Source organism: Aythya ferina (genome assembly GCF_964211825.1).
Source record: "Aythya ferina genome assembly, chromosome: 3".
Classification (NCBI taxonomy): domain Eukaryota; kingdom Metazoa; phylum Chordata; class Aves; order Anseriformes; family Anatidae; genus Aythya; species Aythya ferina.
In genome coordinates this window covers 51,543,261-51,561,054 of record NC_140298.1, presented here as the reverse complement: position 1 = coordinate 51,561,054, position 17,794 = coordinate 51,543,261, and the positions used below count along the sequence as shown (strand labels likewise).

At 43.9% G+C, this 17,794-nt stretch overlaps 1 protein-coding gene and 1 long non-coding RNA gene across 12 annotated transcripts in view; one reads left to right on the top strand and one right to left on the bottom strand.

The window, feature by feature from the left end:
- TAB2 (TGF-beta activated kinase 1 (MAP3K7) binding protein 2) overlaps window positions 1-15,214 on the bottom strand; it is a 60,223-nt gene extending 45,009 nt beyond the window's left edge. The window contains exon 1 of one of the 4 annotated variants that reach the window (XM_084512391.1): window positions 14,837-15,214. The gene's annotated coding sequence lies outside the window, so the exon portion shown is untranslated. Of the gene's footprint in view, window positions 1-1,334; window positions 1,480-12,518; window positions 12,613-13,986; window positions 14,091-14,836 lie in introns of those variants that run through there. The other 3 variants (XM_084512393.1, XM_084512395.1, XM_084512394.1) reach the window with 3 other exon arrangements.
- Window positions 56-11,623, top strand: LOC311433374. 8 transcript variants are annotated; one of them, XR_014690717.1, is made up of 7 exons: window positions 56-351; window positions 1,392-1,537; window positions 4,015-4,990; window positions 5,075-8,426; window positions 8,665-8,799; window positions 11,019-11,067; window positions 11,265-11,623. It is a non-coding gene; the product is annotated as an uncharacterized lncRNA (long non-coding RNA). The 8 variants fall into 8 exon arrangements; XR_014690718.1 differs by having other exon boundaries at window positions 5,075-8,799; XR_014690719.1 differs by lacking the exons at window positions 11,019-11,067; window positions 11,265-11,623 and adding an exon at window positions 8,942-10,784 and having other exon boundaries at window positions 5,075-7,822.
- Window positions 15,215-17,794: the final 2,580 nt, after the last annotated feature.

Genomic DNA, 17,794 nt, shown 5'->3' with positions numbered 1-17,794 from the left:
CTCTCGAAAGATAATTTTACTGGCTTCTCTGATAAAACTCTTATCTACATCAAAACATAAGACATCAGTGTGACTTTAAGACCCAAAACCTAGTCTCTCATACTTGAATTCCAGCAGCCTACGAAGTATTACGTTTCATTCTCTCAGCTCAGGAAAGAGGTGACTGAGATACAACAGGAAAACTAAAAAGAAAAGTGTACACGATCATAACTGAGAGAAGAGGCGGCCAGAGCTCAAAACAGATCAGAGAAGACCTTCCCAGCACCCCCGGTCACAAAGCTTGATGTCCCTACTTGCCATTTCCTCAAATACCAACAAAAGGAGATCTGTTCGACATGCATGGCATTAAAGGTAAAATCTAACATGTATGGAACAACCAAATAATTTGTTACCAACATATTTATCTACTTATACAGGAAATATCTGAAAGCTATCATCATGATCCCTTAACAGACCACAGATACTTAGAGCATCACTGCCCCTAACTGCTGAAGATAAAGGCAAGAAATTTAAAAAGTACTCTTACTAACATCTGTAATCCTAGGCTTCTTTTTTAAAAAAAGATATTGATGATAAAAAACAATTCCTTTCCCTTGGTTAGAAAAGTGAAGGAAGAAACCTGGATTCATAACTGTCATGAGATCTGAATCTAATTTCTTAAAGAAGAAATTAAACAAGCAGTTCGAACCTAAGCAAAAACTCATTTGCTCTGGGCTCGAAATTAGGATCTCCAGCTTTTCAAGGAAAGCACTCTCCTTCCTTCACACCTTTCACAAGCAGAGTATTTCTTACGACTTGAAAAGAGCTTCACCATTTCTTCAAAACAGAACATAAACATTGTCAGTATAAAGTGTTTCATGTATCTATCGAAGTATACTCTGCAAAATAATTACATGTTACAGACTAAAGCCCTATCAAACAGAAGAGCAGAAATCAGAGAGCAATATTGCTTTTCAAAATGTAAAGTGCTTTTCTTCTTAAGATAGGAAGTGTTTTTTCAAGTTTAAGGATGACTATAGCAAAAGCAATCAGTTCTAAGTTTCTCTTATTACAGCTAAGTGAAAGCAGAATTGCTCTAACGAGAGCAAACATTCTTGGTTATTTTAAGCATTTGGAGAAAATTTTCATGCATTTACTCAAAGACATCACATTTTCAGAACAGCAGACTTAGATATAATGGAATAATGAAACACAAGATTAAGAGTTATTAAGAGTTAAGTCCAAAGATCTAATAATAGAACACGTCTTATGTTTTGTGCTTTGCTGTCCTTTGTTTTACCCATACTTTCCTGAGAAAGAGACTGCCATTACTAAAGAAAAATGCTTGACATTACCTTGCTAAGCTTATAGGCTTCCCGGCAGTATCTAAACAATTCTCTCACTCTCTTCAGGCACGACCAGCGATACCTTGTCCTGCAGCCTCCACAGCAGTGAAGTCTCCCACGGTTAACTCCCTTTCCACAGTGATTTGATCAGCTGAGAGGTGGGTAGGCAGAAGGAGGCTAATGAGCAAGGGAGAAAAATCCACCCACTGCTTGTAAGTACATTTTCAAAACACTTCCACCTTTCGTAATAAATGACAGTATCATTTATCACTACTGAATACTAAGAAGGGTAAAACATATGATCATTGTAGGACACTTTGGTATCAACGAGGCCTTCCCATGCCCTGTTTCCCACAGAAATAGATGCACGCAGAAGGAAAGGTCTGAAGCAACTGCAGCAGTGGGCATGGAGTCCGCTAACTAAGCAACTTCTGCTCCCTTCTCATTGACCCTGGAGACCCACCTTGAGCATCATCTTGGTTTCTTCCACGAACTTTGAGGTTTCTTTTCCCAACAACCTCTTACACCACTCTCTCCTGGTCAAGGAGTACAGAGGATAACCTCACAAACACACTTTGACTTCTGGGCTGGTCAAGTATTTTCTTTTTCCCTCTTTACAAAACAAAATCATTTCTTTAGTCGATGGGAGAAGTGCAAGGTGGAAATCCAGCATTTGGGTAGAAACTTATTGAAAGCCAGACTTCATCAAATTGCTTTTTGCATCTTAGTAAGCAAGCCAAGTCCCTGGCTAATCCACCATTTTCTCGAGATGTTTCAGTGTCAGGAAGGCTAGATACTCCAGCCACTCCTGGGAACACATCTCCAACATAACTCAGTATTGCACTGCCATCCCTGCTGCTCCCAAGCAAACATATCCCCTCTCCCTCCCATGATATGAGCCAGTGCTGGCACACATCTGATCCTGCAGCAAGCCAGTTCAGGGAGCAAAAACAGAGGGGAAAAAAGTAGGGTTAATTTTCTGCTAGATTAGCTTTGACTCAGACAAATGCCAGTGCCAACACAGGGAAAGGGGCTGAGCCAACTTGGATTTATAAATCACACCCTTTGGTTTTCCTGAGGGTAATTTTAGAGGAGGGAGAAAAAGCCCTGTGTTAGCATTGTAGTGTTGTGTTCAACACTAGAAGAGACTTCTCTGATTTTACGTTGCCTTACCACTAGAACAAGCATTTAGGAAGTAAAACATCTAGTACAGCTACACAAGACTGTGCTGTCTTTTAACACAGTTGTTGAGACACAGCCAGAAAGCAGGAGCAGGTGGAGAAGCCTCACAAAGACTGGCATGACACCTTCAAGAGCTAAGCTCCAGGTGGCAGATAGGGAAGAAAGCTCTTCAGCTATCAAACACAGTACCACAAAGAAAAGTACAGACACGAGTCCTCTTTTCCACCTCTCCTCTTCTCTAGGAGAGGAATTAAAGCCCTTGGGTAGGAAGGGAGCTTATACCAGGAAAAGGCCTACAGCCAGGCTGCCACAGTTCTGGGCTACCAGAGCTCAAGCTGTATTTACACATGGCCAGCTTCACCTGCACAGCCACACGAGCAGCAGGTCCTCGGGTAGCAGAAGCCTTCCTTCACAGAACGGCTGCCAAGGACCAGGGGAGAGAAAGGAAGAAAGGCGGTCATCAAAACTGCAAACTGTTTGCACTTTCTCCTCTGTTAGTTCCCAAACTAACACATGGAAGGACAAAACCAAGGCCCCCACTGCAAAACCCAACCTTATACAAAATGAGGTAACAGGCACTAGCAAGGAAAAGTCAACTAGAAATATTCACGTCTGTGCCAACAACTAATTGTTCCTGTGGCATTTCTTCAGGGAGCATACACACCAAAAGCACACACACCAAAAGCAACAGACATCTCTAAACAGTCGTACCTCTAGCTCCCACTTTCCCATATTTACCTCCTTTAGAGAATAAGATACAGATCTCCTGCCCAGGAACTGGTAATACACCACTTTAAAACCAGCCCCTCTGCCCCAAGCATTTCCCATGCTTCACTATGAACCTTCTTCAAAGAAGAGAAAGATGCCACTTTTTCTCCAAGCATCTCTAAAAGCAAGATGTGATCATCACCGTGCTTCCTGCTATGTAAGGGACTAACAACAATGACTTTTTCTGTACCTCATTGCAAACAGGATTTGGGAAGAGGAGATTAACAAGGGATGAGGAAATGTATGTTGGGAAGGGCAGAAATGCCTCCAGTATTTGAGGTCTCCCGATAGGTATTGCCATGCCATACATGAAGACAAACTCCTGCAACAGAGGCAAGATTTAAAGATCACCCCCTCAAAAATAAGGTAGAACACCAAACAACTGAAAAAACCCACAGACCAAAACAGGGGACGAGGGGCTGAGGGAAAGCATAGAGATGAACCATTATTTAAGCAGCTAGATATCAAGATTACACTATCATCTAGCAGCACAAAAAGAAGAGCTGCTTCCTGAAACTGACAAACCTACTATTAAACTATGAAACCTAACCAACTTTTTTAATTGTAGAAACAACAATTTTTATACATATTAGCATGTGCCAAAAGTGGAAAAAAGCTAGTATGTTTCACAGATTAAAGTAGCATGTTATTAACTTGTCAGTAATTCTGAATGAATTTCCCACTCCCTTTATTAATCTCTTATTCTCCCTCTCTTATTTAATGTTTTTGTGCTTTCTAGATATACCACCACGTAGCCCTTAACTAAGAAATTAGCTGCATCTCTTCACAACCGAGTTAAACACTGAAAATATGAAAGCGCATGCAAGTCGGAGCTTCCAAGCTATTGAGCTTCGGTGCCTACGTGTATCCTTCTGACCACAGGCATAACCAGATACCAGGTGTTTCCAGGAAACTACAGAGTGCCGGGATCCCATTTTATAAAAATATATTAAACAACTGCATGGGGGGAAAGAAGTGAGGCTGTATGGATAGCTATTCACAACACCGAAGTAACAATCTATTTATTTCATTTGCATCAAAGATAAGAGGCTTGCTAATAGAGGTAGACCAACTACTGAAAGATGAGATTAACAAATGCAGACTAAGTGGTAAAGGATTTGTTACTCTTGTGCTTAGCTTTGTATTTGAGAAGAATTCAATTTTTCACCCATTCCAGTTTTCTGATGTTTGTCCTGCAAAAACACTAAGCTGTGGGCTACAGGCAGGGATAATTGAAAAACACAGATGTGGACTTTTCACAAGAGCTGGCAAGAAGAAAGGTATGAAGAAAACCTCTGTGCTTTAGTTTTGTGATAAAAGTGCATTTTTTCCTCCGTCGATGAATAGCAAAGTAAGTATTGTTCCTTCTAGTTACATGTAGCTATAGATTCAGAAGTGAGGCAGCGACAATAAATTCTTGAATTCCGAAGGTGCACAAAGCCATGCTGCCAGGCTCCTCCTAAATCGATTTCCAACCTTAGCTGGTCGATGCATTCACATCAGAAAACACAACTAAAAGTTGGGAGCTCTAGGTGCGATGATAAAATGTGAAATGAGAAAGTGCTTCTGAAACCAGTGAATTTTGACAGCCCGAGAAGCCACCGCACACATTCTGCCACATTCACTGATGTGACAGCACGAGGTGATGACTTGCCCTTATCACACACCGGCAACAGCCTGAAGTCGCACATCCAGAGCTGAAACACTATTTTCCTGTAATACTAAAAAAAAAAAATAAAAAAAAATTGGAGTTTAATTAACAAGATCTCATGCTAGTGTAACACTGACTTTTTTTTCAGCTGAAGCATTCTTTTTCAGCACGAGCTATATTATGTTGAGTCAAGCTGCAGGTCTCAAGATCTCATTTGCGTTGGCAAGAAGCTCCCTGCTCATTGATGGGGAGTGGAAAAAACATTCGGCAGGGCTGCCACTGGCTCCGCAGCGCAGAAACACAAGCTACAGTTTGGCCTGGTCTTTTGGCCAGTTTCAACAGGAAGGAAGCCTGTAGCTCCATCAACTCTGCTAACACCATTAGGTGGTACTTGGACTTTCAGATACTCTCCGTCGCTGGGAATTTACTCGAAACTGAAGCCCGCAACAAAAATTTAATCAAAAGCAAAAGAATAAAAAAATCAAACAACAAAGAGGTGATGGCAAACTTCAGCACCTACATAAGGCTCAAATGCTTGTGGTTCGGACAGCATTTTGTATGCAGGTGGACATTTACATTAAACTTCAGTTTCAGAAAGTTGTTCAGTATCTGCCAGCACAAAATCTGCACACACAGGCCATATTGGTAACTACCCTATGATGTTCCAAAGTCCACCCCAAACCTGCAACTTGAAGAAAGAACACCTACACACTGATTTTAATGCACTGATCTTCAGCTGAGGTTTCACATTCACTAGTGCAGCTGAATAGCAGACTGTAATTTAATAGGTTCACCAGTTTCCTCTCATAACCATTAGAGATTACAGAAGGCTCTAACTCAAACCCAGCTCAAGTAAGACTCCTCTGTAGTGTGCTGGTGAAACAGGACTGTATTTACAAAACATCTGTTTTGCTATCCCATCTTAACCACCTCCTTCCTCAAGCATCAACAACATTGCATCCCTTTTCTAAGTGACTCTCCACCTCTCTCTCCCTCCATACTTCGCATACCTCACTGCGGTTAGGCTTAGCCATTTGCCACGCTTTCACCAGCTTCAGTGGGACCTGCACATCCTTCTACATTGCAACACCAGGCTACAGCATTTCCAGACTAAACGCTTTAGAAAAACCCAGCCGTTCTTACTGAGACAGAGGAGACTGCTAGGATTCTTACAGGCACCATCACTTACAGCCCTGTAATTAAAATATGCCTGTTTAAAGCACTTGAGATTCTTTGCCTACCTCCAGATAACTCGAAAAGAAATTACTGCATCCATCTTTCGCCCACACAGGCCACTGGTGAAGATTTCCCTGTCAGAACCCACTCGCCTGTTCTGTCGGTGAAGTCGGTTCAAGCAGTTCCTGTCCCGCTTTTTCCAGTGGCTAGCTTTTAACCTGTGTTATTTCTGTGATTCTGTTGGGGAGCATGCAAACAGCAGCACAGCCACAGGCTGGCAGAGGTGACTTCTTGAACTGCCCTTGCTGCTTGGCTATCACCGCTCTCAGGACTGCATTTTCATGAGAGGCTTTCTTCATCAGCAACACAAGCTTAAAGAACTCTTTATCCCTTCCTCCTTGCCTCAGCTGTGCAGAAAAAGTTATTTGTGGGATCAAACTACAAACCACATCAGTGAACTAAAGGGAAAGGACAGCAAATCCATATGCTAGAACTGCTGACGCGAGAAACATCACCCCCAGCATGAAGTTGCAGGACACTGCTGAACTGATCTAGCGGCTCACCAGCACCAAGGAGGGACTCTCCTTCCACAAGATCACCTAAGAAATGTGAACAGCAATCCACTTTTTCTGGTTCGTTTTCTATCTCCGCGTTCATAGACTGACCTGGCTCATGGACAGCTGAAACCAAAGACCAGCCACTTGTGGCAGCAAAAGAAGCTTTCAGCCCTCGGTCACAGCAAGCTCTCAGACCGGCCCAGATGCTCACAGCCATTTGCGTTCTTCCATTTATTTCTGTGAAGGTGCAGCCTCAGGGGCACTTTTACCTACACTCCAAGCATACTCATTTACATAGAAATACCAACAAGAGTCAGAGCACCCGGTGTATTTCACATCCATAAAACGCCTCACCCCAGTGAAGGAAGTTCTACCACCATTTTACCTGTATAACCGCACTGTATCTCTGCAGACATACAACTGCATTACAGAAGGATCTCACGCTTGCATGCATCCAAAATAATGCAAGTATGTTGGTAGTGTTCACAGCCTCGACGAGACCTGTTTTCACCAAAAGCGTGAAGATAACAGATTAGCATATTGATATTTTCCCCCTTTGCAGTTATGTGTATGAAAGCACTACTGGGAGAAGTGATATTTTCCCTTCAGCCTGGAAACCACAGGGGTTTTCAAGCCTTTGTAGAGGAAAAAGAAACAAATAATGGGTATTTTCTCTGAACCATGCTGCTCAACACATTACCTGCTTGAAACAAGAGGCTGGAGAAAACAGAAAATTCCCCAATCCAAAGGACAGTTGCTCTCGGGCTGCTTACAGTTTATTTTTTAATCTCTTTCACCAGATACTGTGGAAGAGGAACCCCAAAAGCGGTGTACTTCTTTAGGGCTGGGAAAGGAAGATTGAAATGTGCTTCTTGGGGAAGAGCTGGAACCAATTCTTTATCAACCCCTTTCATTCATACTTTCACGTTAAGTCCTAACTCAAACACAACTTAAGTTACATTGCTTAAAAAATGCTTAGTTGTCAAATTTCTACTTGCATTCAACCCATTTAAGACAAAAGCTCTCTCATTCTGACTGGCCTCGAGTGCAGTACCACAAACGCACGCCACCGTCACAACTGGAGCAGCCTTCCCAGCTCTGATGCACCTACCTCTGCCCTCAGCAGCCACCACCAAACCCAGGCTGGTGAAGTTCCCACTTAAGTAATTTCATAGCTTTTGCATGAATCATTCAGACAAATCTTAAAAGTCTTGTGTCAAAACAGCTACATGAATTACTGCTGTTCAAGACAATGCTGCAGCAGGCAGGCAATTTTAACTTTTGTTTTTTTCCTTTAAGATAGGCACTGCTTAAAATCACTGAAAAACTAACAATAGGCATATAAGAAATGAAAGCTAACATGAACACTTTGCTAAACGTCTCTGTCTAATCCAATATATGTATCTTAGTAAACTTTTTATTATTCATGGGACTGCAAACTCTTCTGGGACTGCCTTAATAAATATTTATATAGTGCTCTGCACAATAGAGCCTAATCCAAGTCAAGTTCTCCAGCCAATACCAAAGCATAAATAAAATACAATAATCTAGTATTGGCAATTATTCCAGCAACACAGTTTAAACTACAGTCTCAGACCAAAAAAATAAAAGTAAAAAAACACTCATTTACCACAGACCTGACAAATACACTTTTTTTTTTTTAAAGGGAGAACGAGGCACCATTTATTTTAAAAAAACTGAAGCAGCTTTTTCATAAGCAAACGTGAAACTTACTGCTTCCAGAACGAGCACCTTTCACTAAATCCAGTACGTATCAACCTAAAATGCCTTTTAAGCTCACTTTTGCTGAGCCCAAGGAGATTCCCACTGCTGTTCACAACCGGCTTAAACCTGTTAGATTAAAGAAGGCTCTAACAAAAATAACCTACCATTCCCTTTCAAAAAAAATGCTTTGTCCAACAAAGGGAAAGTAGCAATTTGAAGCAGATGAATGAATTGAAAGAAATCCAAGCACAGAGCTCATGACACTTTCTTTGTCTCCCAGGAAAGCCTGACCAGAGCAGGGGCAAACTTAGCAACAGAGACTCTGAAGAGGAAACAGAATTGAAAAGGGAATGACAAGTGCTGAACTGTTTTCTGAAGAAGGAAGAGGAGTTTCCGAGAAGAACGGTTGGAACAGGTGAGGAAAAAATGCAAACAAAGTAAAAACAAACACAAACAAGAGGGCACCAGCATCTGAATTGTGAAGTATATACCACAGATTTGCAAAGGGAAAGGGAGAGTGAAGAACGATACAAACAAACAGATCTACTCTTTTCTAGGTCACCTACAATTATGAAAGGATGGCAATAAAGAGGTGGCTAGAGGAGACTAATTCTGTGTTCTGCAAAATCTACGTCTGCAGAGACAGATTCTTAAAAAGTCAGGAAGAAAATTATCAACATTGCAAAAAGACAGCACAGTACTGCAAAAATAGATACCTAGCACAGCAAGGGCATGGACCTTGTGAAGGATTTGAAGACAACCTGAATTGACAAAGGATGCAATTCCATGCCACACTATACAACTTCATTTCTTTGAAGTGTGAGTTTTTTCCTACAAAGGTGAAACCGTTCATAATTTTTTCCACCTGAGGAAATCAGACTTAGGACTTCCGCAGGAAAAGTATTTTCTGTATTTCTAACCTTCAGTACGAAGCAAAAGCCCATTTTTTTTCCTAAATAGATGCAGGAAAATAGGTGATGGATGTATCCATGTATCTCGATGTATACGTTACTCACAGCTTCTGAAACATCAGATCAGTAACAAGGACTAACATCTGGTGGGGTGGCTAGATATTGAAGCCTATATTTTTTTTTCCAGTTAGTTTACACTGCTGAAAAAGTAAAACATGCTGAAAACACAGTGATCAACAAATGAGTTTATATATATATAAAAAAAAAAAAAACAACAAAAAACACAACATATAACAAAATGCATTCTAAAGCCCTAAGTGTGATAGCTTTTAGGAATTTTCCTAACAATTACTCCCTGGCCATATATTCACACTTGATCTTTGTACCAGTCACCTACGAAAACAGCAAAGCCTCTTCTTGCCCAATAGTTAAAGAACATACACTGCAGTAAATAGAATTGAAAGTTTGCTGTTAAGCATTTCACCTGCCTGCCAGTGAGTTCTCTTCCATTTTGGCTAGCATCATTTGTGCAACAGAGGTCTACAAGATAAATACCTACTTCAAGATTCAATGAACTAGACCAAAATCTTCACTTGGAAGGGTAGTAACAAATTATTTCAGACATTAAAACAGTTTGATGCTACCATGGCTCATTGTCATGGATGAACCTGTTAGACCCGGGAGCACATTCACTACACCGCTGCACGCGACAGCCCACATAGGCGTGACTGAGTTACACTGACATGAGGCAGCTAGTCAGGTCATTTAAACTTGGAAAACGGATGTAACAATTAAATAACACGTTGGCTATCAAGTATTTTGAGAGCAACATGTATTTCTTATGCAGCTGAAGCAACTCCTCCCTCATGGACATTCTTGCCCTGTGCTGCTGCAGGTGGGGTTAAGTGTAATCACAGCCCTGCAGTGAGCCAGTCCCGGGGGCACAGAAGAGGTTTCATGCGTGGAAGCACCAGCAGACACCCAACAGGCACGTCAGCAGCGTGGCAGTCCACCTAGCTACCTTATGTACCATACTTTTTCTCCCCCTTCAGTCTTCATCTTCTTAAGAATCCTTTGTAGCATCATTTTTGTTCAGTAAACCCAGGCTGGCAGCTGCTGCTCTCCAAGGAACTGTCCCATGAGCAGCAGGGCTAGCACAGCCTCACTCCCCACAGGTATGCGCTGCTCCAGCCGTGCTCCCAAGTCCCAAGGAATCGCCTTCCACCCCTGTCCCAGATGCCCTTTATCTTGCCCCCTTTTTCCAAGCCCTACCCACAGCGTACCTAACTTATCCTGCCCTCTAACTACCAGCTGAAAAGAGGAGTACTGCCCGTCATATCTAGTTCTTACCCCAAAGACTGGCCAACTGGCATGCTCAACACAGGTAACCAATATGCTCATGCAAGACTTTTCCCCCAAAGAGATCCTCTACTCAGTGAAGACATCCATTTTAGGAAAGCTTGTTAAATATTAAAATGCAAAAATCTGAGACCTTGCCTCTTGGCTAATTGTGTCTTCAATGAAGTTAGCTGATGAGCTCAAAATTTATTGAGGCACGGGATTAAAGAAAACATAATTGCTTGAGACTTGTATCTTCATATTTAATTTGCCTTTCTGAAGACAATCTACACAAACAGAAGACCAAGGTGTCAAAGACCTGTCTGGAGCAACATTTTAACATCTCACACAATCCTCAAAAACACCAATTCTATTCAATTTTTAGGTCCGCATGTAAAAGCCAGTGAACAAACTGAAGTCCAACCTCTTCAAAGGTAACTATTTCTTTTAAAAAGTTACACAGAAAACCAGCTCATCTCAGCATCTTATCCACGTGAGATCGGTTCATTCTGAATTTCCAAGTTCCAAAATTTATTTTCTACTAGGTATAATTAAGGTTTCTTAAACTGCACTTCCATGTTCCTTTTAATAACTATTTGCATCCTTTGACCATTTCAAACACATTTTCAAGGTGGTATAAAAGTCTCAAAGATTAAAAAAAGGCCTCTGCAAGTTTTGTGAAGACTGACGGCTACGTAGAGAAGAGAACCTCAAATCAGAGCCTTCAACGACGGGGAAAAGCAGGCGGCAATCTGCCTGCTCTGCCAGCAGCACCAGCATGCCAAGCAGTCAGCATGCAGATAACACCAGATTTCATTAGATCTGACACAAGCTTAAATACTTAACACACAAATACTAACTTCAGAAAATCATAAATATCTCGTAGTTTTGTCTTTCTCCTTTTTGGAAATTCTAGCAAGCCTAACCATATCACGACTAATGGGCGCACACTTCTTAAAAGTGTTTTCAAGAAAGTCCGTGCAACCTTCAGATGTGCTAGTTTTTATTTTTTAAACCATTCCACATTGCTAAGTCAACACTTCTCTAAATATCAAAGGGAGCACAAGTTTTACATCCCTTCTGAAATGCTAGCAATTAAAGAAAGGAAAAACTAGGTTCTGCTCATAGTACAACCAGGATGTGAATGAGTTTTAAACCACTCATCATTAAACACAGTGAAATTTGATCTTCATCTCTGTTCAGCATAGTAAAGAGCTATACATTTTCCATACTGCCATAAAAACTGATTATACATCTATTATATTCTTAGCAAAATGCTTTATTTTTAACGATTTTTTTTTTTTAACTGAAGTTCTGCGGCCAGATATTGAACAAAACTATTCAGCACACTACCGTAGGTAATGCTCAACTTCTTGCCGCCAAAGATACCCAAGACGCTCTAAAGATATTAACTATTTAACTCCACCTTGGCTGCACCTACAACAAGATCATCTTTAATGATGCCTTTCATTCAACAACCGATGTGCTCCAGTTACATCAGGATATCACATACACACAACACCAAACTCTCCACTTTAATTATGTGCAACTATTCCACTTGGCTTTACTAGAACCAGATTACTAACTGAGGAACACCAAAATCCAAAGGCAGCACAACACAAAGCTAGAAAGAATGCAGTAATCATCTGTACACTCTTTGGAATACCTTGAGCTTGCTGATCAGTTCAATAAAAATAAATTCTTAATTCTAGAGTCATACAAAAACGATCTAAAAAGCCTTATGTCAGGGACAGCATTAATACTGTCACAGTGATTTTTCTGGTAGGCATTCTTAAGAGAAGGTGAAACTGAAACAACTCTTATACTGTAACCTCTAAGTGCAATTACCAGTTTATCAAAACTTTTATCCAACTGTGAAACCGACCGCTTTCTCGCTCTCCCAGCTGCATGTATGTATGCGGAATCCAATCAAGACCAGTTTGCTAATCAGGGTTCCAGATGTTTTAGAGCATCCACCAGCATTTTTCCTGTTTGAAATACAGAGTGTATACTTTTAGAGTTGAGATAACCTACTACGCAATTGAGGAGGAAAAAAAATGCAAAACTCGAATCATTGTACACATTGGTGGAAAAAAGTTAACTTTTGCTTCAATCATTTAAATATTTGAGTTTTGAGTATAGCTTTAAAAAATCCAGTTCTGAATCACTGGAATTTTTGTTCTATTTCCTGTAAAAGCACCAACAGCAACATCATTCGGCATTCCGCTTGCAACAGTTCAGAAAAGATCAGCCTGATCCCTCAGTCCTAAATTTACAGTCACTTCATAAACTCGAGGTCACATCTGACCAACTTATTTCTTCCACTGTTTCCAACCAAGGAGATCGCAGTCAGAGGGAGGAACTTGCAATAGGATGAAGAGCAATCTAGTTTTATGTTTCAAAGTACTTACTCCCAAAGAAAGTTTGCCAAAAGCACTTTAAGCTCCCTAGCAAAAAAAATATAAGTTTGCTGAAAATAATCTCTTCAACAGATGACAGGTTTAATTCTATAATGCTTAAAAAGCATACCAGTTATTCATAAAACTAAAGACCATTATGAAACAACACAACCTCAGCCCTCAAAGCAATGCAACGGTGAGAAAAACTACTGCCTTCTTTCATCCTGTCACTGGATGAGAAGGTTCGACCAGGACACCATCATAGGAAGAGTGCCCATTTTCACAAAATCTATATTCGTTCCAACAAACTTAAAGGAAGAACCCATTTGACTTCTCTTGATGTTTAGATGAAAATGGTTTACGTTTCAGAAAGATTTTGAGAGCTGGTATGCGTGAGGGCAGCGTATCAGGAAGATGGCACTGCCCACACAGATAATGGTATGGAGGACGCTTTATCAGACATCTCTCAGTCGCAACACCTCCTCCAACAGCTCCACCCACTCCCTTCTGCAGGCTCTCCTGCAAAGCAGCAAGAGGAGCAATGACCCAGGTCCTCCCAGCTCTTAACTGACAGCTCAGTGAGCCTTCTGCTACAGCCCAAGTCAAGGTACAATCTGCAAATGAGCCTTAATAAGTCCAACAGATGAGTAACTTCAATGAGCTCAGAAGTGACTGAAGCTTTCTTTTAAACTGAGGGCAGAACTTACTGAAGCTGACGACATACAGGTCTCCTAATCTGTCAGGGGAACTTCCCTCTTGCCAAGAGACATAGACAAGATAAGAACTGTGAGTTTTGACAAAACCTAATTACAACAATACAGATAGAGAACAAAATCGAAATATTTAGATGAAATGCAAATGCCTAGCTATCTGCTAAGTCACTGGCTAAACCAAAAATTATTCTTGATTTCAGCAAATCACGGCCATGCTACTGCCATAGGGCCACTAACTCACCTTACTGTAGTGCACACGCTGTACAATTTTAGTGTCTATGGTTATAATGGAAAATAGTTGCAGCAGTTGAAGAGAAAGACTTTTTGTGTTTATCTTTCCAGTACCTATATAGGTCAGAGCACTGAAAATTAGGTGCAATGCCATCTTCAGCCCTCTATAAATGAAAAAAGCGGTTCCTGAATTTCAACCGGTGTCAACACCTTAAACTAAAGGTGACGAGAGAAGCACGCCTGAAACCCACTCCTTGCAAGGAGGTGTTTTTTTGGGATTACTCTCCTTTTTTAAAGCCCTGCACTCGGTGCCACTAGGATGGAAGTGCCTACAGGTCCTGGGCACAGCGCAGGGACCGCCGTGCTGCCCAGCACAGGACAAAGCACACGAGGCCCGGCCCGCAGCAGCTCAGGGCACCGTGCAGGGCTCGGGCTTTCCCAGCAAGCCTTCCAATGAATGAGACAAAGCCCCACACACCTCCCCACCGCGCTCCCGGCTCCCGCAGGGGGGCCAAACCGATAGAGAAGGCCACCAAACCCCACGGCCGGCTACACCCAGCCCCTGCCCGCCCCGCACCCCGGCCCCACACAGGCTATATATGGCCTCGGCGCCGGGCAGCCCCCGCCGGGCAGCCCCCGGCACCGCACCTCGGCCCCAAATGGCGGAGCCGCGCCCGGCGGCCGCACACCTGTCACCTGCCGGGCCCCGGGGGGGCAGCGGGGCCGGGAGCGGCGGGGCCGGAGGCTGCGGAGCCGCCCCGAGGCCTCCCCCTGCCCCCTCCGCCAGGCCCCGGGATGGGAGCGGGGCAGCCCGGCCCCGGGAGCCGCCGCCAGGCCCGCCTGGGCGGGGGGAGCCTTACCCTGCTGCTGCCGCCTCGCCTCCGCCTTCCTCCTCCTCCTCCTCCTCCTCCTCCTCCGCCGCCGCCGCCACTACCGCCACCAGCGCCGCCGCCCGGCAGGGGGGACCCCGCCGCCCCGAGCCGCTCCGCAGCCTCCCGCCGCCGCCGTCCCGCTCCGGGGGGGAAGGAGGAGGAGGAGGAGGAGAAGGAGGAGGAGGAGGAGGGAGAGCAGCGGGGTCCGTGCTGCTGCTGCCGCGGCGGGCGGGACTAGCGGGGCGGCCGGGCTGCGGCTGGCTGGGTGGCTGGGTCCTGGCTGGGTGGCTGCTGGGTGGCTGCGGCGCCGCCGCCGCCGTCCTCCTGCTGGCACCGCCGCGGCTCCTCCGCTCCGCTCCGCGTCGCGCCCGGCCCGGCCCGGCCCGGCCCCCCCTCCCCTTCCCGTCCCTTCCTTCCCTTCCCGTCCCTTCCCCCGCGGCTGCTGCGCTCCGAATCAAAATAGTGTCACAACATGGCGGCGGCCGCACGGCATCGCGAGAGCCGGCCCCGGGGGCTAACGGGAGCGGCGGCGGCGGGAGGAGGAGCAGCAGCAGCAGCAGCAGCAGGAGGAGGAGGAGGAGGAGGAGGAAGGGGGCGGGGGACGTGGGTGCGGGGCTCTGCCCGCCCGCCCCTGTGCCGCAACCTCCCCTCTACGCCTGTTGTCCCCCCCCGTGCCGTGCCCGCGAAAGTTGTGTTAAAAAACAACACCGCACACACACACACACACACACACACACACACACACACAAACAGCGCCGTGACTCGGAGCTGTTGCGCTGGGAGCGGGTTTCTGTCAGAAATGCCGGTGCTGTCTCTGAATGCCGTCGTGCTTCATGCAGGGTGCCTGATTGCCATCACTGCGCACATCATCGTTCACCAAAATCCTCTTTCCGAAATGCCAAATCAGCAAGAGCAACTCAGTATGGAGGCTGGCAAAGCCCTCCGTGCCCAGCCCAAAACCCTCCTTCGTGCCCAGCCCAAAGCCCCCCTCCATGCCCAGCTCGGTGGTCACCAGCACCCACAGAAGGGACTCCTGACCTGGCCAGGAGCCCCACTGGCCTTCGAGCAGCAGGCCCTGTAGGTCCTCGTGCAGAGCTCAAAATGGACCAAATCTTTCCTCTGACAAATATAGGCATCCTTGGTTTTAGTGGGACATTCAAGTCGGTCCTTACATTTCATTTTACAACAACTTTCAGATTAGCTTCTAGAATCATCCCAATTGTTTTTTGTGTTGGAGGAGTGTTACGTCCCACCACTGACTCTTCCCCGCTCTTGCTTTATTTCCTTTCTTCCTGCTGCCTTGGTCTCTTCGTCCCCACAGCTCTTAGCAGGTGCTGACCCATGCAGTCCAGCAGCGGACAGTCTGTATGCTCGTTCTTGCATAATACTAGTCAGCAAAGTACAGCTAGAAACAGAAATGCTGTAAAACGAATCTTCATCACTGGTAGCAGAATGAAACTCTACGACTCTCAGCTTTCAGACATGACTATACAAGTAGAAACTATACGACTATATGACTTTCAGATTTCCCTGTACAACAGCGGTACTGTGCAGAAATTGGTTAAGAGAAACTTTTTTGTCCCCAACCTTAATTCTCAAAGGTACCAGAGGTTTCCAGTGCCTTCCAGCATATGAAAGGAACCACAAAACTGCTAGGCCGTAGTCATTCTATAAAACCCTAAAAAGTTGCAATATCCTTCACGGTGGTGTGATGAGAGGGCTCTAGTTTCTTCACAGGACATTAGCTGAGAGATTGGCCAATTGACACTTGTGATATAAAATTGCATAAACTAACAAAAAACAAACATGCATTAGACAGGAATTAAATTATTTGTGACATAATTTAGGCTAAGTGTTCTGTTACAAGAAACGATATTCTCTGACATCACAACAATGGATATTTTCAGAAATGGTTAAAACATGTTTTCCAAATGAAAGCACTAACTTGTAAAAAAAAACAACCCTCTGAACCACATTCAAATTGTCAAACAGAGTAAGCAATAGCAGAGACGAGTTTTGTTTGGAGTAGGCAGGGAAGAGAGAAAACACAACACCAACGTGCCTGATAGTGAGAAGGGAAAAAAAAGGGAAAAAAAGGAAGACATTTTTTCCCCCCATCTAAAATATAGAAATATAGGCGTGCATATACATTCCAGTAAGAATTAGTCATTTTCATATGCTGCAACAGAGAAGTTTGCAGTTCTTCTGCACATCAGCAGTATGGCACATGAAGTGCATGCGCCCAAAGTTTATTACCAAGCCTGTCTTGAGTCAAGGTTATAGAGGGTGGAGAATCTGCTGGAATTTGTTTGTTAATTGTAAATAAAACAGTATCTGCCCCAAAACAGCCAGAAAGGAAGGTAGTCTCTTGCAAAAATGGGCACTGGGGCATCGAGAAAGAAGACACAATGGAAACATCAGATCACAGAGAGCCATAGCTGGCTTGGTCCACTGTAATTGTGCAGATGAATTAATCAAATCTTCTTCTTTTGAAACCTGTGCTGTAGACAATTCATGATCTACCCATCATCTGCCCAAGCACACTGCTGTTCAACTCTTCCAACACAACTGTTTCAAATGTCGCTAAGCAGTACCTGACCTTTCAGACAGATGTGATAGTATACTTAAATGAATAAATCTTGTGCATTAGAAACTGAGTTTATTTTGTTAAGTTAAATACCAAGTTAAATATTTGACTCTTTTTGCCTGCAGTTGCTAAAACAGGGATTTGCCACAGGAAAGTGAAAGCCCATCTCTCACTGCTCCACAGAATCACAGAATTTCTAGGTTGGAAGAGACCTCAAGATCATCGAGTCCAACCTCTGACCTAACACTAACAGTCCCCACTAAACCATATCCCTAAGCTCTACATCTAAACGTCTTTTGAAGACTTCCAGGGATGGTGACTCCACCACTTCCCTGGGCAGCCTGTTCCAATGCCTCACA